The following is a 21243-nucleotide window of genomic DNA, read 5'->3' on the forward strand; positions in this document are numbered from 1 at the left end:
TTACTTATCTTCAAATCACATTAATCATGGAATGGAAACACACAGCAACAGAACGTACCAGCGTGACTTCAAACACTTTGTTACAGGAAATGTTCAAAATGTCCTCCGTTAGCGAGGATACATGCATCCACCCTCCGTCGCATGGAATCCCTGATGCGCTGATGCAGCCCTGGGGATTGGCGTATTGTATCACAGCCGTCCACAATACGAGCACGAAGAGTCTCTACATTTGGTACCGGGGTTGCGTAGACAAGAGCTTTCAAATGCCCCCATAAATGAAAGTCAAGAGGGTTGAGATCAGGAGAGCGTGGAGGCCATGGAATTGGTCCGCCTCTACCAATCCATCGGTCACCGAATCTGTTGTTGAGAAGCGTACGAACACCTCGACTGAAATGTGCAGGAGCTCCATCGTGCATGAACCACATGTTGTGTCGTACCTGTAAAGGCACATGTTCTAGCAGCACAGGTAGAGTATCCCGTATGAAATCATGGCGGTGAATCGAGGAAGTACAGTACATACTGACGAAACTAAAATGAGCTCTAACATGGAAATTAAGCTTTTCCGGACACATGTCCACATAACATCTTTTCTTTATTTGTGTGTGAGGAATGTTTCCTGAAAGTTTGGCCGTACCTTTTTGTAACACCCTGTATAAACAGGCAGAATACGGCGCTGCGGTAACCAACCCCTATATAAGACAACAAATGTCGGGCGCAGTTGTTAGATCAGTTACAGCTGCTGAAATGGCAGGTTATCAAGATTTAAGTGAGTTTGAACATCCTGTTACAGTTGACGCACGAGCCATGCGACACAGCATCTCCGAAGTGGCGATGAAGTGGGGATTTTCTCGTACGACCATTTCACGGGTGTACCGTGAATATCAGGAATCCGGTAAAGCATCAAACCTCCAGGTTCGCTGCGGTCGGCAAAAGATCCTGCAAGAACGGTACCAACGACGACTGAAGAGAATCGTTGAACGTGACGGAAGCGCAACCCTTCCGCATATTGCTTCAGATTTCAATGCTGGGCCATCAACAAGTGTCAGCGTGCGAACCATTCAACGAAACATTATCGATATAGGCTCTCGGAGCCGAAGGCCCACACATGTACCATTGATGACTGCGCGACACAAAGATTTACGCCTCGCCTGGGCCCTCAACACCGACATTGGACTGTTGATGACTGCAAACATGTTGCCTGGCCGGACGAGTCTCGTTTCAAATTGTATCGAGCGGATGGACGTGTACGGGTATGAAGACAACCTCATGAATCCATGGACCCTGCATGTCAGCAGGGGACTGTTCAAGCTGCTGGAGACTCTGTAATGGTGTTGGGCGTGTACAATTGGAGTGATAAGGGATCCCTGATACGTCTGGATATGACTCTGACAGGTGACACATACGTAAGCAACCTGTCTGATCACCTGCATCCTGGGATGCCTTGCAACGTGCTGTTCAGAAGATATCTCCACCCCCTCGTATTCTTACGGATTTATGGACAGCCCTGCAGGATTCTTGGTGTCAATTCCCTCCAGCACTACTTCAGACATTAGTCGAGTCCATGCCACGTCGTGTTGCGGCAGTTCTGTGTGCTCGCGAGGGCTCTACACGATATTAGGCAGGTGTACTAGTTTCCTTGGCTCTTCAGTGTATGAGACAATGTATTAGAGAAAGGATACAAGTAGGAAACATGATGCAAACTTACTATCCCTTGTACTACCAGTTGTTACACATGTGCTAGAAATGTGGAAGATGGAAAAAGCAGACATGAACAACCTAAGAGCATTTGAAATAAAAATCCTTTGAAAAGATCATGGGTACGAAATAAACGAGCTCATAGAAGGGAAAGATAGAGTGAAATTTATAAATCTCAAACAATACACTGGTTAGGATATATGAGGAGGATGGCAGATGACAGAATACCCAAACGAATAATGAAAGGCGGCGTGTATTCCACCAAAAGGTAGGGCCGACCAAGAGCTAGATGGGTGGACATTGTGTTGGCTAACCTTATCAAGATGGAAATTCGAGGACAGAAGAAAAAGCAGAGAATGGAGATGTATAGAGGAACATTGTCGAGGAGGCCAAGGGCCATCAAGGGTCGTAGTGCGAAAGAAGACAAAAAGAAATACGCATTGCAAGAATAAGTGTTAATCACAGAACACAGCCCTTCCAATTCGTCGTTTTACCACGACGTTGTCCTAATGTTATTGCGGGATGAGTCTTCTTGCAGGCATCACAAGCAGTCATAGACCGTGGAAATTAGAGCTCCAGATTGACGAAGGTATTCCAACAAGCACAGATAACAAAGATTGCTTTGGGTGGTTGTTTGTGGCTGAAGACATTGTTATCCCCTTGTCATCAATGAGACGAATTCCAGTCGTCTATTAAGATGCTCAGTTAAACAGTGAAGCTTTTGTCGATTTCTCACAAAAAAATCTACGTAAGTGACAATCAGAATTATTGTAGATGGCCAGGCAGAACTTTGGATCACTACTTGTCACAAGCAGTTACAACCCATCCCTAAAGATACGTGCATAAGGACTACCAAACCAGTCCAGGAAGTGCAGCTTTGTGCCATCGACGAAGAACCATGCTCTGCTACCTCTACAGAGGGCAAAGGGAAGAAACTACTATTGAACTGCCAACACGATCAGATCTGACCGAGGAACAATATCATCCTGTGTTAACCGTTCTGCGCCAATTTTTACCGACTGGACAACTGATATTCAGCAAATGAACGGAGAAGACGCTGAAAGATGACGTCACTAAATCTTCAGAGAGTCCCTTGTCTTTTTTTGTGGTCCTTGTGAAGAAGAAGCGTGGCACATGGCGTTTCTGTGTCGACTACTAACGAGTGAATAAAACAATGAAGAAAGATGTCTGTCCACTGCCATGCACTGATGACACCCTAGACTGCTTGATAGGCACAAAGTACTTGTCAACTATGGATATACAGGCAGGTCACTGGCAAATTGAGGTGAGCGAGGCTGACCTGGAAAAGACTACCTTCATAGCTCCTGGTGGCCTCTATGAGTTCTAAGTTATGCCATTTGGGGGAAAAAAAGATTAGGGTTGGATATCCTGTCGATATTGAGGTCATTAGATACAGAGCACAAGCTGAGAATGTTTCAAGGATGGGGAAGTAAATCAGCCCTGCTCTTTCAAACGAATCATCCTCGCATTTGACAGGAGTGATTTAGGGAAATCACAACGTTTGGACTACTTAATGCCTCAGCCACCTTCAAACATATGGGCAGCCTGCTTTGACTCCTTAAGTGGATGCAGTGTCTTTACTATTTCCACAGTGTTGATTTTTTGGAGATATCTGAAGAACATAAAAGCTGCCTCACAACTGCATTGAAGGGTGTTCATAGTGCAGGCGTCTACCTGAATCAGGAAAACTGCCTCTTCATCACAGAAGAGATAAAATTCTTTGGGCATCTAGTGAATGGTGATGAAATTCTTCCCAATCAGAGAAAATAAGAGCAGTTTTTCCACATCCTCAGCTCAATCGTGCTGTGAGAACTTTTCTCAGAACGTGCTCCTGCTACCAGCATTCAATAAAGGACTTCTCTATCAATGTGTGCCACTTGGCAAGAACTACAGCAGGGAGAAGCCAAATTTTCTAGGAATGAGTGGCAGGAAAGAGCTTGCCTTGTTCTTAAAGAGGCATTACCATCTTCTCCAGTTCTAGCATATGACAAGAATATCAAGACAGAACTTCACACTGACATTAGCGGTTATGAGACAGGTGCAGTTCTAATGAAAATTCAGGAAGGTGCTGAAAAGGTGATACCTTATGCTTCCAGAGTAGGGGACAGTGTTTTACCTGGAGGATAGCGGTGTTAAGCTAAGTATAAAGGTGAGAGTTTTTCATTCTCAGAGAGCTTTTTCGAGTAAAATGTGCCGTGTAAACAGCGCTGAGAGTCAGCTCGCCGACATTGCCTGAGAGTGGGACAAGATCTCAGATAGTCACGCTCTGCGCGTTTAGATCTTTCGTGTAGGCACAACCTCCATCTCTTGAGATGTGCTCCCCATAGCTCTCAGACAAGAAAAACTAAACCGGCATTGTAGAGAGCTGAGAGTACTCGGTGAGTGCTGAGTGGTCATACAGCACCCAGGATCTGTGCCATATTTCACAGTTTTTAAGCTACCGCATCTTGGTAATATATTTTGCTGTACTCATTCACACATTAAACGAAAGTACTCACGTAACAGCGTCTTTTGAGCCATAAGTTGTGGCTGCGGCATGTTTCTGAGTGAAGAAATCTCCCGTTTTACCTCCTACACGAATACCACGACAAGTTACCCTACTTCAAATGTTTAATGCAATGGAGCAAAGAACTTATAAAAATAACATTTACGTATTACATAGAATTAAGAAACGAAAGAAAATTGTCACTGAGGAGAATGTAACTTATGTTGATATGTATAAAAAAACTAGCGTGTTACCCATTGGGTTGGGTTGTTTTGGGGAAGGAGACCAGACAGCGAGGTCGTCGGTCTCATCGGATTAGGGAAGGACGGGGGAAGAAAGTCGGCCGTGCCCTTTCAAAGGACCCATCCCGGCATTTGCCTGTAGCGATTTAGGGAAATCACGGAAAACCTAAATCAGGATGGCCGGACGCGGGATTCAACCGTCGTCCTCCCGAATGCGAGTCCAGTGTGCTAGCCACTGCGCCACCTCGCTCGGTATGCGTGTTATCCATTACGCTACGTAGACACCGCAACAAGCAGCTCTATTAACGTGTACAAATATTATCGGGACAGTTGAGACTACTGTCATGATGAATACGCACGGTGAAATGAATGTCAGCGATGTATCAGCAAAAAAAGCGATGAATAAAGCTGCCAGGAAGTTGACACAGGAGGAAGTTGTGCATTTAATTAGTTTGTACTAGGAATTACCAGAGTTATGGAATGTGTAGTTACTGGAGCCGTGATAAAAAGCAAAGTTTGTTGGCTGAAATGAATCCTGTTTTGAACACCTCCACAGAATAAATTTACCAGAATATCTACAATTTAAGGAATCTGGCAATGCAGCTTTATAACGTAGATTAATTAACATGAAGAAACAGGAGAAGTTATGTTTCAAAGTAATCCTTTTTGAAGTCGGAAAATTGCCATTTAACTTGAAGTGATACAGCGATATCTTTAATTTCTTATGGCGTGGATTTTATTGATTACATTATTATTATTATTATTATTATCATTACGAGTGTTGAAGAACAGATCTTCAGGAATTTACCCGTGGTTCCTAAAGTCAATACAAGTAAAAACGTTTCAATAAATGTAAGTTCGAAAATGCTTCGTTTATCACATATCCGCACTATTTGGCTTTTGAACAAGTATGGGTATCAAGATGACATCCGGTGTCATGTTATTTCATCGTAATTGTTACTTTACCAAATATTAAAGAGAATAAACGTAGCTGATGCTAGAAGTCGTAGTGTCACGAGCAGTCTGTCTTTAATGCCAGTGGATTTGCGCATAGTAGTTGTAGCTTGACAGTTTTGGGTCCAATTATAAGTAGTATTTCTTCCATGTCTATAGCTGTTATTCTTATAAAATTTCGATACTGTTAAGGATATTTCGTCACAAGTTCTACGATGAGATTCTTTCATGTTCCAAAATCATAGAGCCGTCTAATTCACTCTCTTATCCAAAACGAACACGGTCGTTTACATTTTTTTCTTTGCCAGTAAAAGTATTAAAAATGCAGCTGCAGCCCATAGCAATCTCTTCCCTCACGCACAGAACGACTGAAAGGTCACGCGGAGAGTGATCTCTCAGCTCTCGCAGACTTATGCCCTGCTGTGTGTAAACGCTTCCGACATCTACTCTCGGAACACTTTCATACAATCACAGAAAGTACTCGGAAGTAACTATCAGAAATAACTATCACCGAAAATTCGTCCCTAATGTAAACAATTCTCCGAGCACTATCTGAGTGCCAAAACGTCCGAGAGCAAAAAACTCACACGTGTATCCCAGCCCTTAGGAATACATGATGTTAGTTGATCGGTGCTTCAATCTAGTGACCGACTTTAGACTCACATGAAGGAACCCCCAATAGAGGCTGCCATAAGCTGTTTCCGGCATTTTCTTCAATTTTTGTCGTTGTGAGCCATGAGATCGTATTTTGTGCAGCCTTTGTAAATGTAAGAGCTCTACATTTTTAAATTCTGTGTAATACATTAAAGCCGTTTTGAAGATATTTTTAATTCTTCAGTTGTAGAATTTTATGGTAAATAAAATTCTGTATATTTTTGAAGCTAGTTATAGGAGGAGGAGGAGATTAGTGTTTAACGTCCCGTCGACAACGAGGTCATTAGAGACGGAGCGCAAGCTCGGGTGAGGGAAGGATGGGGAAGGAAATCGGCCGTGCCCTTTCAAAGGAACCATCCCGGCATTTGCCTGAAGCGATTTAGGGAAATCACGGAAAACCTAAATCAGGATGGCCGGAGACGGGATTGAACCGTCGTCCTCCCGAATGCGAAGCTAGTTATATAGTGTGTTTGACAGTTAAGCTATACATTTTCAGTCGTGCACCGCCTTGTACCTTGAAACGGGAAGTCATTTTACTATGGAACGCCTGATATTCGCAAATGAACGGAGTTTCTTTAACTTATTGACAATTGTGATCGTTTCGAAAGTGGAAATTGGTGACAGCTTCCAGTACCTTCTGTTTCAAAATGTTTTTAACTTGTAACTGGTGTTTGATAATACTTCTTCCTAATTTGATTTCATTTACAACTTATTGATATGTAGTACAGTTATAATCTAACACATAGACTATTAAGTGCAGCACTGATAAGATTTTGTCGACTGCATCACTTGCAAATTTGAATAGATTATTTGTTCCTAGGTACAAGACCATGTTTTACTTTGCATCAGTTCTTCACATTTGACAAAAAACATTACCTTTCTGGAGGAATTTTTGTAATTTCAAAAAAAGACTACAGCACACTTAAACTGAATGATATCATGTCAAAATGGACTAAGAAAATATATAAGTTTCTTTTACGCCGAAAGTCTGAGAAGTGTTCCCAGATACACCACTCTCCTCTACTCTCCAAGTCCGATATGAACTACTCTACAACCGAGAAAGTCATCAAAAAGGTCCGGCCCCATATATTTGACAAACCATTCACCATTGTGATGTACTCCCATTGTCTGTCTTGGCTGATGGCCTGAAGGATTCGTCAGATCGACTGTCGAGGTGGTCTTCAGGAGAACGACTTCACAGTGGTACACAAAAGAGAACGCAAACACAAGGACGCAGACTTCTTTCAAGTAATTCTTTGGTCGAACTCAGCAGCGTGGAAGAAATCTCAGTCGCCGTTGGGTTAAGTGACGTTGTTGCTGAGCAAAGGGGAGATCCAGCACTGCTGAAAAGCATAGAAGCCTTGAAGAATGAGGAATCGACCAAAGGTTGAATCCATTTAATAAAGGGAATACCGCGGAAATGGTTGCTCGTCATCCCAGCTCATCTAAGGCCTGCTATCACAAGTTTTTGCATGATGCTCCAACATCTGGTCACATGATATTCATGAGGACTCTAAACAGCATCAGATGTGGGATCACTAGCCAGGTGTCGATCGATCCTAGTATAAACTTTTTCATTTTGGATTTGTTCGTGAATACATACCAGTTTCCCCCCATGAACCATGAACCTTGCCGTTGGTGGGGGGCTTGTTTGCCTCAGCGATACAGATAGCCGTACCGTAGGTGCAACCACAACGGAGGGGTATCTGTTGAGAGGCCAGACAACCGCGTGGTTCCTGAAGGGGGCAACAGCCTTTTCAGTAGTTGCAGGGCAACAGTCTAGATGATTGACTGATTTGGCCTTGTAACACTAACCAAAACGGCCTTGCTGTGCTGGTACTGCGAACGGCTGAAAGCAAGGGGAAACTACAGCCGTAATTTTTCCCGAGGCCATGCAGCTTTACTGTATGATTAAATGATGATGGCGTCCTCTTGGGTAAAATATTCCGGAGGTAAAATAGTCCCCCATTCGGATCTCCGGGCGGGGACTACTCAAGAGGATGTCGTTATCAGGAGAAAGAAAACTGGCGTTCTACGGATCGGAGCGTGGAATGTCAGATCCCTTAATCGGGCAGGTAGGTTAGAAAATTTAAAAAGGGAAATGGATAGGTTGAAGTTAGATATAGTGGGAATTAGTGAAGTTCGGTGGCAGGAGGAACAAGACTTCTGGTCAGGTGACTACAGGGTCATAAACACAAAATCAAATAGAGGTAATGCAGGAGTAGGTTTAGTAATGAATAGGAAAATAGGAATGCGGGTAAGCTACTACAAACAGCATAGTGAACGCATTATTGTGACCAAGATAGATACGAAGCTCACACCTACCACTGTAGTACTAGTTTATATGCCAACTAGCTCCGCAGATGACGAAGAGATTGATGACATGTATGATGAGATAAAAGAAGTTATTCAGGTAGTGAAGGGAGACGAAAATTTAATAGCCATGGGTGACTGGAACTCGATAGTAGGAAAAGGAAGAGAAGGAAACGTAGTAGGTGAATGTGGAATGGGAGTAAGGAATGAAAGAGGAAGGCGCCTGGTAGAATTTTGCACAGAGCACAACATAATCATAGCTAACACTTGGTTCAAGAATCATAAAAGAAGGTTGTATACATGGAAGAAGCCTGGAGATACTAAAAGGTATCAGATAGATTATATAATGGTAAGATAGAGATTTAGGAACCAGGTTTTAAATTGTAAGACATTTCGAGGGGCAGATGTGGACTCTGACCACAATCTATTGATTATAAACTGTAGATTAAACCTGAAGGAACTGCAAGAACGTGGGAATTTGAGGAGATGGGACCTGAATAAACTGACTAAACCAGAGGTTGTAGAGAGATTCAGGGAGAGCATTAGGGAACGATTAACAAAAATGGGGGAAAGGAATACAGTAGAGGAAGAATGGGTAGCTTTGAGAGACGAAAGACTGAAGGTAGCAAAGCACCAAGTAGGTAAAAAGACGAGGGCCAATAGAAATCCTTGGGTAACAGAAGAGATAATGAATTTAATTGATGAAAGGAAAAAATATAAAAATGCAGTAAATGAAGCAGGCAAAAAGGAATACAAACGTCTCAAAAATGAGATCGACAAGAAGTGCAAAATGGCTAAGCAGGGACGGCTAGAGGACAAATGTAAGGACGTAGAGGCGCATATCACTAGGGGTACGATAGATATTACCTACAGGAAAATTAAAGAGACCTTTGGAGAAAAGAGAACCACTTGCATGAATATCAAGAGCTCAGATGGAAACCCAGTTCTAAGCAAAGAAGGGAAAGCAGAAAGGTGGAAGGAGTATGTAGAGGGTCTATACAAGGGCGATATTCTTGAGGACAATATTATAGAAATGGAAGAGAATGTAGTTGAAGATGAAATAGGAGATATGATACTGCGTGAAGAGTTTGACAGAACACTGAAAGACCTGAGTCGAAACAAGGCCCCGGGAGTAGACAACATTCCATTAGAACTACTGACAGCCTTGGGAGACCCAGGCCTAACAAAACTCTACCATCTAGTGAGCAAGATGTATGGGACAGGCGAAATACCCTCAGACTTCAAGAAGAATATAATAATTCCAATCCAAAGGAAACCAGGTGTTGACAGATGTGAAAATTACCGAACTATCAGTTTAATAAGCCACGGCTGCAAAATACTAACACTAATTCTTTACAGACGAATGGAAAAACTGGTAGAAGCCGACCTCGGGGTAGATCAGTTTGGATTCCGTAGAAATGTTGGAACACGTGAGGCCCTACTGACCCTACGACTTATCTTATAAAATAGATTAAGGAAAGGCAAACCTACGTATCTAGCGTTTTTAGATTTAGAGAAAGCCTTTGACAATGCTGACTGGAATACTCTCTTTCAAATTCTGAAGGTGGCAGGGCGAAATACAGAGAGCGAAAGGCTATTTACAATTTGGACAGAAACCAGATGGTAGTTATAAGAGTCGAGGGGCATGAAAGGGAAGCAGTGGTTGGGAAGGGAGTGAGACAGGTTTGTAGCCTATCCCCGATGTTATTCAATCTGTATATTGAGCAAGCAGTAAAGGAAACAAAAGAAAAATTCGGAGTAGGAATTAAAATCCACGGAGAAGAAATAAAAACTTTGAGGTTCGCCGATGACATTGTAATTCTGTCAGAGACAGCAAAGGTCCTGGAAGAGCAGTTGGACGGAATGGACAGTGTCTTGAAAGGAGGATATAAGGTGAACATCAACAAAAGCAAAACGAGGATAATGGAATGTAGTCGAATTAAATCGGGTGATGCTGCGGGAATTAGATTAGGAAATGAGACGCTTAAAGTAGTAAATGAGTTTTTCTATTTGGGGAGCAAAATAACTGATGATGGTCAAGTAGAGAGGATATAAAATATAGACTGGCAATGGCAAGGAAAGCGTTTCTGAAGAAGAGAAATTTGTTAACATCGAGTATATATTTGTCAGGAAGTCGTTTCTGAAAGTATTTGTATGGAGTGTGGCCATGTATGGAAGTGAAACGTGGACGATAAATAGTTTAGCCACGAAGAGAATAGAAGCTTTCGAAATGTGGTGCTACAGAAGAATGCTGAAGATTAGATGGGTAGATCACATAACTAATGAGGAGGTATTGAACAGAATTGGAGAGAAGAGAAATTTGTGGCACAACTTGACTAGAAGAAGGGATCGGTTGGTAGGGCATATTCTGAGGCATCAAGGCATCATCAGTTTAGTATTGGAGGTCAGCGTGGAGGGTAAAAATCGTAGAGGGAGACCAAGAGATGAATACACTAAACAGATTCAGAAGGATGTAGGTTGTAGTAGGTACTGGGAGATGAAGAAGCTTGCACAGGATAGAGTAGCATGGAGAGCTGCATCAAACCAGTCTCTGGACTGAAGACCACAACAACAAAAACATACCAGTTTTGAAAATGGGTCCATCATTTAGAATAACCCTGCATTAAGAAAGATGGCTGCAGTGTCGAAATAGACGACAGAGGAATAGAGAAACAATTAAAATCGCTCAAAAGAGGAAAGGCCGCTGGACCTGATGGGATACCAGTTCGATTTTACACAGAGTACTCGAAGGAATTCGCCCCCCTTCTTGCAGCGGTGTACCGTAGGTCCCTAGAAGAGCGTAGCGTCCCAAAGGATTGGAAAAGGGCACAGGTCATCCCCGTTTTAAAGAAGGGACGTCGAACAGATGTGCAGAACTATAGACCTATATCTCTAATGTCGATCACTTGTAGAATTTTGGAACATGTATGATGATCGAATATAATGACTTTTCCGGAAACTAGAAATCTACTCTGTAGGAATCAGCATGGGTTTCGAAAAAGACGATCGTGTGAAACCCTGCTCGCGCTATTCGTCCACGAGACTCAGAGGGCCATAGACACGGGCTCCCAGGTAGATGCTGTGTTTCTTGACTTCCTCAAGGCGTTCGATACAGTTCCTCACAGTCGTTTAAAGAACAAAGTAAGAGCATATGGACTATCAGACCAATTGTGTGATTGGATTGAAGAGTTCCTAGATAACGGAACGCAGCATGTCATTCTCAATGGAGAGAAGTTTTCCGAAGTAAGAGTGATTTCAGATGTGCCGCAGGGGAGTGTCGTAGGACCGTTGCTATTCACAATATACATAAATGACCTTGTGGATGACATCGGAAGTTAACTGAGGCTTTTTGCGGATGATGCTGTGGTATATCAACAGGTTGTAACAATGGAACATTGTCCTGAAATGCAGGAGGATCTGCAGCGAATTGACGCATGGTGCAGGGAACGGCAATTGAATCTCAATGTAGAAGTGAAACGTGGACGATAAATAGTTTAGCCAAGAAGAGAATAGAAGCTTTCGAAATGTGGTGCTACAGCAACTGGAAGCAGTTAATTCCATAAATTATATGGGAGTACGCGTTAGGAGTGATTTAAAATGGAATGATCATATAAAGTTGATCGTCGGCAAAGCAGATGCCAGACTGAGATTCATTGGAAGAATCCTAAGGAAATGCAATCCGAAAACAAAGGAAGTAGGTTACAGTACGCTTGTTCACCCACTGCTTGAATACTGCTCAGTAGTGTGGGATCCGTACCAGATAGGGTTGATAGAAGAGATAGAGAAGATCCAACGGAGAGCAGCGCGCTTCGTTACAGGATAATTTAGCAATCGCGAAAGCGTTACGGAGATGATAGATAAACTGCAGTGGAAGACTCTGCAGGAGAGACGCTCAGTGGCTCGGTACGGGCTTTTGTTGAAGTTTCGATAACATACGTTCACCGAGGAGTCAAGCAGTATATTGCTCCCTCCTACGTATATCTCGCGAAGAGACCATGAGGATAAAATCAGAGAGATTAGAGCCCACACAGGGGCATACCGACAATCCTTCTTTCCACGAACAATACGAGACTGGAATAGAAGGGAGAACCGATAGAGGTACTCAAGGTACCCTCCGCCACACACCGTCAGGTGCCTTGCGGAGTATGGATGTAGATGTAGATGTAGAATGTTCTTGGCTGTTAAGTGCCAACTGCCACTTTTCCTTCTTGAAGCAGAGATTTTGCGGCTGGTACCTGTTTAATCTCATTTTGAATTTTTTTATAGCTATTTACAATTTAAAGAAAATGGTTCAAATAGCTCTGAGCACTATGGGACTCAACTGCTGTGGTCATCAGTCCCCTAGAACTTAGAACTACTTAAACCTAACTAACCTAAGGACATCACACACACCCATGCCCGAGGCAGGATTCGAACCTGCGACCGTGGCAGCAGCGCGGCTCCGGACTGGAGCGCCTAGAACCGCACGGCCACCGCGACCGGCTACAATTTAAAGAAGCTAACTGTTGTGATGTAGTTTTTGACGTAATTTGGAGGGTGGAATCTCTACACAGTTCTACAAGTCTCCTTCCATTCTGATTATTCAGTTTGTATGCAGGGAATTTACCGAGCGTTTTCTTGAATTTTCTCTGTAAGTATACATTAAAATAAAAAATGGTTCAAATGGCTCTGAGCACTATGCGACTTAACTTATGAGGTCATCAGTCGCCTAGAACTTAGAAGTAATTAAATCTAACTAACCTAAGGACATCACACACATCCATGCCCGAGGCAGGATTCGAACCTGCGACCGTAGCGGTCGCCCGGCTCCAGACTGCAGCGCCTAGAACCGCACGGCCACTCCGGCCGGCTACATTAAAATACCCCATTAGAATTTCCATATGATTTTGCAGAATTTGTGAGTCGTAGTTTCTAGCACTCCTCATCCCCTGTTTATTCTTTCTGGATTTGTATTCCGATCAGCATTGTTAAAGGCTTTCTCTAAATTTGTTAATTGATAGCTGTTTAATGTCTTTGTACATTTCAAGGAAACTGTCATTACTCTATTCTTATCGAGCTTTATTTTGAAAGTGGAACAAAGAAAATCTTTGGAAATTGCAAATACAACATACAGATGGGGTTTGATTTTAAAGATTCTTTCGTCTATTTTCCTTTTTAACAGTGTGTAATTTCCAAAATCCATCAGGGTCTCATTTGGCAGTCTTATTTGTAACAACGCTAAAATTTTAATTTATAAATCGTAGCGCTATACTGGCTTTAAAGACGAGTTAACGACCGTTGTACCAAAGAAAATTTCAGTTTTTTTTTATCGAATTGGCCAGAAGACTCAGATTGTCTCACATCTGCACCACTGAAGGCGGAAAATTTGTTATCTACTGGGGTAATTTTGCTATTACTTAAAGATCTCTTCATTTTACTTGGAATTACAATGTTCTGTTTCAAAATAGAACGTAGGCCTTAAGAATGGAGGAGTCATTCCCAGAGTTTATATTCTGGCAACATCCCTTTTGAACAGACGCCGGCTACACTACCGTCAGTTACAAGTCAGACGCAAAGCAGATTTTGTTGAATGAGATGTCTCTTCAGACATAACGAGATCTATTCTCTCCGTCTTTAATATCACTGTTATCTTCTCTCGCAGACTACTGTGAGATTTTCTGAATGAATCTTGCTCTTCTATTGCTCCTCTCCAGTTCTAATATATCACATTTACTAACCCACGAGAGTCGAAAAATTTCCTAAACTCGGCACTCCAGCTGTCCCGTCAAGTTTACTTGGATGAAGCCTCGTCTGCAAGCTGATCCGTGATTTTCCAGAATCTATGACCAACGTATCGCAGCTCTCTGGTAGGCCCCTGTAGAGACTCAAGTAACAGCTCCTGATTCAAGTTAGAGAGGCGCAGAATGTTTTATCTCGTCTGATGAGAGATTCACAAAATATTGACTTCATGACGTTGTGTGGTTGTATTGACTTGAAACTGCGACATCAGTTCTTTGATAACGTTTAGGGCTCGCTCAGTGACCATCCAGAAGACGATGGAGATCTGAACGATCCTTTATTTAAATGGGCGAAATATACTCTGCATTAAAATAAACGGTTTGGAACATTTAACAAAAATCCAGTTTCTTCTGCCAAAAACATAAAAATAAGAAAAATATCGAAATCAGTCATATAATATGTTTCCTACAAGAAGGTGACATATATCTGCGACACATCGAACACATCGATCATAGTAGTTCGTAAACATATACATCTAAAAATTAATTACATGCTTTTGACTTAACTCTTTTCATTAGTATCGTAAAGAGCTCTACAGGGTGAGTAACGAGACGAATCCAATGATGTGTAACAGTAAGGTGCTTGAAGGTCAACGAAGGTCACAAAGGTGACATGAACGTCTATTTATAGAAGGTGTTCGAAGTAATGACCATTGGTATCAGTGCAGTGCTGCAGTCTTCTTATCATGGATTGAGTGGTATTCCTTATCACATCGGCACTTATCAAAGCACATGCACTGACAATTCTCTCTCGCATATCTTCAGGTGTAGTTGGAACGTCTTTATAAACAATGTCTTTTACGAATCCCCACAAGAAAAAATCGAGAGGCGTCAAGTCTAGCGAACGAGCCGGCCACGACACATCTCCTCCGCGTCCAATCCAACGATTTGGGAATTGTCTCTGCTACTCATTTCTAGCCATAAGCGAAAAATGTGCCGGACACTCATCTTGTTGATACCAAATTCTGTTCCTTGATCCTAAAGGTATTTCTTCCAATAACAGACCTAGTGTTTGTTGCAGGACTGTGGTGTACTTCCTGCATTTAAGATTTCCTTCGATGAAACAGGTGCCTATAATTCCGTCCTCCAGAATCCCACACCATACATTCACCGATCACGGTTTTTGGTGTGCAAGTTTCCGCAGCTAACATGGATTTTCAGTTGCCCAATAATGCATGTTATGCAAATTAACATTTCCATGGTTCGTGAATGTAGCCTCGTGAGTAAATAAAATCAAATTAATAAATGTGTCATCCCTTTGAATCTGAAGTTGAGCCCATCGGCAGAATTCAATCCGACCCATACAATACGTTCTAGTTAATTCTTGTTGGAGACTGATATGGTAAGGATGATATTTATGGCGATGCAGAACACGAACAACACTACTCTGGCTCAGGACAGATTCCCTTGCGATTTGACGTTAACTAACACAAGGATCTCGAACCACAGTGGCAAGAGAAACAATTTCCGTTTCCTCGTTAGTAACTTTCCTTTGCCGGATATGTTTCCGATGCGTTAAAGATCCAGGTGATCTCAATTTGTCATACACGTATTTAAATGTACGACGTGTAGCGCCAGTAAGTTGAGGATATCTTTCAGCGTCTCTCCCACTGAATTTCGTTGGCATTCTCGGTAAATGAGAAGCATATGGACTTGTTCTTCGAAGGAATACATCATTCACACTCGCTTGATTCGACGATACTAATCTTACCGTTCTTATTAGGGTTGCATTGCGAAACCGTGGAATGGTATTTACATGTCAATGGCGCGTTAGATGGATACACCGTTGAAAGACGTGCACTTCATTCACCAGTCAGTGCTCGCATTTCATATTTCTAACCCACGCATTCTGGTATTCGGTAAACTAATAATTTAGGTAATATTAATAATTTCTATGGGTTGCCTGATTTATTTGACGATTTTTACAGCTTGTCTCACACTGATCTGGCGCCAGGAATTTTCTTTATTTATGGGCGAGGGCAGCAGTCTTCCTAGCAGCCATGATGGTTCCCCGTTTCCTATCCTTTTTCCGATCGCCAGGGTAGCACGTGGTGGCGTTTGAAAGTTCAGTAGTGGTGGCGTCTAAAGCTAGCGAAATGAGGGATGCTCAACTACTGGACCTACCGATAGATGGCTCTAGCGTCAAGCTACCACGATCCTTTGCTAGTCCAGGTGTCTCGGGTCACGCTCAACTACAGGATCAAACGATAGTTCATAGATGACTCCATGTGAAAAGAGTTTTACCAGCCTTCAAGCACGTGCGTCCCATGTCAAATGGGCCCACGAAACACCATCTCGTTACCAGTGTGTTGTGTGTTTGCAAAGTTTTCGTGATTCACATAATTTAAACATGCATGTTAAGGTCCATGAGAACGAAACTTGCAAATATACAGGGTGTTTCAAAAATGACCGGTATATTTGAAACGGCAATAAAAACTAAACGAGCAGCGATAGAAATACACCGTTTGTTGCAATATGCTTGGGACAACAGTACATTTTCAGGCGGACAAACTTTCGAAATTACAGTAGTTACAATTTTCAACAACAGATGGCGCTGCAAGTGATGTGAAAGATATAGAAGACAACGCAGTCTGTGGGTGTGCCATTCTGTACGTCGTCTTTCTGCTGTAAGCGTGTCCTGTTCACAACGTGCAAGTGTGCTGTGGACAACATGGTTTATTCCTTAGAACAGGAATTCCACCGCCTAGAACACAGTGTTGTTGCAACAAGACGAAGTTTTCAACGGAGGTTTAATGTAACCAAAGGACCGAAAAGCGATACAATAAAGGATCTGTTTGAAAAATTTCAACAGACTGGGAACGTGACGGATGAACGTGCTGGAAAGGTAGGGCGACCACGTACGGCAACCACAGAGGGCAACGCGCAGCTAGTGCAGCAGGTGATCCAACAGCAGCCTCGGGTTTCCGTTCGCCGTGTTGCAGCTGCGGTCCAAATGACGCCAACGTCCACGTATCGTCTCATGCGCCAGAGTTTACACCTCTATCCATACAAAATTCAAACGCGGCCACCCCTTCAGCGCCGCTACCATTTCTGCACGAGAGACATTCGCTAACGATATAGTGCACAGGATTGATGACGGCGATATGCATGTGGGCAGCATTTGGTTTACTGACGAAGCTTATTTTTACCAGGACGGCTTCGTCAATTAACAGAACTGGCGCATATGGGGAACCGAAAAGCCCCATGTTGCAGTCCCATCGTCCCTGCATCCTCAAAAAGTACTGGTCTGGGCCGCCATTTCTTCCAAAGGAATCACTGGCCCATTTTTCAGATCCGAAACGATTACTGCATCACGCTATCTGGACATTCTTCGTGAATTTGTGGCGGTACAAACTGCCTTAGACGACACTGTGAACACCTCGTGGTTTATGCAAGATGGTGCCCGGCCACATCGCACGGCCGACGTCTTTAATTTCCTGAATGAATATTTCGATGATCGTGTGATTGCTTTGGGCTATCCGAAACATACAGGAGGCGGCGTGGATTGGCCTCCCTATTCGCCAGACATGAACCCCTGTGACTTCTTTCTGTGGGGACACTTGAAAGACCAGGTGTACCGCCAGAATCCAGAAACAATTGAACAGCTGAAGCAGTACATCTCATCTGCATGTGAAGCCATTCCGCCAGACACGTTGTCAAAGGTTTCGGGTAATTTCATTCAGAGACTACGCCATATTATTGCTACGCATGGTGGATATGTGGAAAATATCGTACTATAGAGTTTCCCAGACCGCAGCGCCATCTGTTGTTGAAAATTGTAACTACTGTAATTTCGAAAGTTTGTCTGCCTGAAAATGTACTGTTGTCCCAAGCATATTGCAACAAACGGTGTATTTCTATCGCTGCTCGTTTAGTTTTTGTTGCTGTTTCAAATATACCGGTCATTTTTGAAACACCCTGTACATGCCCAGTTTGTGAGTGCAAAATCGGTAAGAAGGGTGCTCCAGAACATTTTTTTGCAACATGGTTTTCCCGTGGAAATGGAGACTTCAAAATTTAGTAATAGTGCAACGTTCGAACAGTGGAAGACAAAAATTGAAAAGGAAACTAATTCCAAGTTTATTAAGCAACGTGGTAAAAAAACTAATCAACAGGAAATTATAATAAATGAATACTGTTGCCACCGGAGTGGTGTTTTCACATCAAAGAGCCAAGGTGTTCGTGCGGTAAAGATCCGAGGCTCCAGTAAAACTGATGCTTATTGTCCAGCAGCAATAATGACACAGACATTAACCAGTGGGGAGATTATTGTAAATTTACAGAAAACTCATGTAGGGCATGAAAGAGAAGTTGGCAGGCAGTCGCTGACAAAAGAAGAAAAGAAAGAATTTGCTTCTAAGATTGCAATGGGGGTACCACTAGAAGACATTCTCGACGATATAGGGGCTAGTATTGAAGGTAGATTGTGCAGGAGAGACTTAACTACAAGTAAAGATCTGCACAGCATCATTCAGATGTACAATTTGAACAATGACGGTGTGCTGAATAGCGAAGACTGCATTAGTGTAGATTCATGGTTGGCACATATGGAAACCAATTCAAATTTTGTTAAGTTGTATAAGCCACAAGGCAGCGTACTGCCCGAGTTCCTTCAGCTTGACAAAAATAATTTTTGTTTGATTTTGTCAAGTGACAGTCAAATTGAGTTACTGAAAAAATACGGCAACGATGTGATTTGCGTTGACGGTACACGTGGTACAAACAGCTACAATTTCCAGCTGTATACTTTATTAGTGTTGGACGATTTACGGGAAGGCTTTCCATGTGCCTTCATGATATCTAGCAGGCGAGACACAGTAACCATGCAAATTTATTTTCGCACCATAGTAAGTGCATTAAGTGAGGAATCCATAAACCCGAAGTTGTTCGTGTCGGGCATGGACGATTGTTAACAGTGCTTGGATTGCTGTGTGTGGTCCCGGAGCTAGACAGCTGGCACGTAGACAGAGCGTGGAGGCAGCATATTAACAAAATCGAAGGCCAGTAAAATCAGATTGCAATATACAAGAAAATTAAAACGTTAATGTTCGAAAGAAAAAGGAGAACTTTCGAAATTATGAGACGCAATCTGAGAGAGGAATTTCGCTCAGAGAGGGAAACTCACAGCTTTGCTGTATATTTTGAGAAATTTTTAAGTCAGCCCGATCGGTGGGCGTATTTTTACCGACTGAATGCAGGAATTAACACAAACATGGCATTGGAAAATCTACACAGATATTTGAAACATATATATTTGAAAGGGAAGAAAGTAAAGCGTTTAGATAAAGGGATCCATGCCCTTATGAGATTCCTCAATTTTAGGACGCGTGATCGCCTCATAGCTATCTACAGAGGTAAACTGACAAAGAAGCTCTCAGTTCTGAGGGTACGTCACAACGAGTCATTGCCTCTGTCTGAAAAACTAGTAGTAAGTGTTAGTGCAGTGTTGTGGAATGTCATGTCATGCAGCAACACCGAATTTTGTTCGGTGTCAAAAAACTTAAGACTCGTGCAGTTGTGGTTTACGGTGCAAGGACTGTGACCATTGTATACATGCCTTCAGTTGCACTTGTGCGGACTCGAGCATTTTGTGGAACATGTGTTCATTTGGTATGTCGAGTTATTAAACAAATGGAAACTACTACTCAAAGTTCCAGGACAAATAGTGAAGCAGCCGGTATTACTCCATGTGCTGAAGCAGCTGCGCTTGTGCAGCAGTTGTCTAGTCCAGCACGGACTAAAAAGACAGTTGACGCCAGTGATTTGGAGGACAGAAAAGCATCTTTAGTGGCAAAACTGTCAGAAATGGTGCAGAGTGTTAAGTACAATGCAGGACTTGAGGCACTGGAGAGGCACATAGTACCTCTGCAGTTTATTATTAGTTCTGCACAGAAAGCCAGTGTCTGTTTTCCAGAAGTACCTGCCATTGTGCAGGAACCTTCAAATAAAAAAGGACCGAACAGCAATGGTCACTGGTCCCGAATTAGTCTTCCAGAAGACTTCAATACATTTCTATAATACTACGTGCATGGATTAAAAAAACAAAATTGGTCTTGCGTCGTAAATACTTACCAATCAAATGAAACCAACTATGAAATATGTGATTTCACAGTCTAAGATACATGGCAAAAAGCCGTACAACACAATGTTATTGAAATACTGTCAACAATTTCCATATAGCCAAGTTATTCATTTAGAGTAGAGGGCTTTCCGAGTAAATGTTCAAAATGTCGCGTTATAGAGAGAAAGAAAAACGGGTTAACCTATTGCCACGAATTACTAGCCAAATATAGTTGCCACAGCACTTAACAACGATGCCGCATTGTGCTCGGTTTTGTTTTGGATGGCGTCACTTAAAGTGATCACGGTAGCTTCACGCTAGAGCCATCAATCGGTAGGTCCGGTAGTTGAGCATCCTTCATTTCGCTAGCTTTAGACGCCTGTGTTCATTAGTGGCCAAAGTTTCTCCTGCTCTCAGTTTCCCAACCTGCCTTACCAACCTTGTAACTGATATTTCTTCTCAACTTTAACGTCGCGAGGTCGCCTCCCTGTGAAATTCCGGCCCTATGATTGGCCAGTTCAGGTGCGCGCCCGTTTTTCAAGGGCGGGCGCCAACCGCCCTCCGCGGATGCATAGTGGACAAAGGGACAGTAATCAGTTCTAGTGTGACCGTGCCTGAGGCCGGAGGTGCTGCTTCCAGGAGATGAAGTTCGGTAAGCATGAGCGCCGACGTGCACTGTAGATTCGCGCCCTGCGGCCCAGAGGGAACCTTATAGGTCATTGTACTGATGTGCGCTCCTTGAATTACGGTTTATGCAATGATTTCCGTGTTGTAAGACTGTAGGGTTTTCCTTATACAGTCGGGCATAATGTGCGAGACGTGTTGGTTAGTCACAGAAGCTTGCAGTACGGCACTAAAGTGCATACATTCATGCTCATTTTTCCACTTCGTCCGACAGTAGCTCTTTCAGCTTTCCTGTGTAAAATTCGACTCAGAATTTATGTCTTCCTAGCTTGAAAACTTGTGCCCTTTGTCCTACGCCACGTGATGAGTGTCTGGCGCCCCTTCATGTTTCGTTAACGTAGTCGGACCGCGAGCCAA

Source organism: Schistocerca americana, chromosome X (genome assembly GCF_021461395.2).
Source record: "Schistocerca americana isolate TAMUIC-IGC-003095 chromosome X, iqSchAmer2.1, whole genome shotgun sequence".
In the NCBI taxonomy this organism is placed as follows: domain Eukaryota; kingdom Metazoa; phylum Arthropoda; class Insecta; order Orthoptera; family Acrididae; genus Schistocerca; species Schistocerca americana.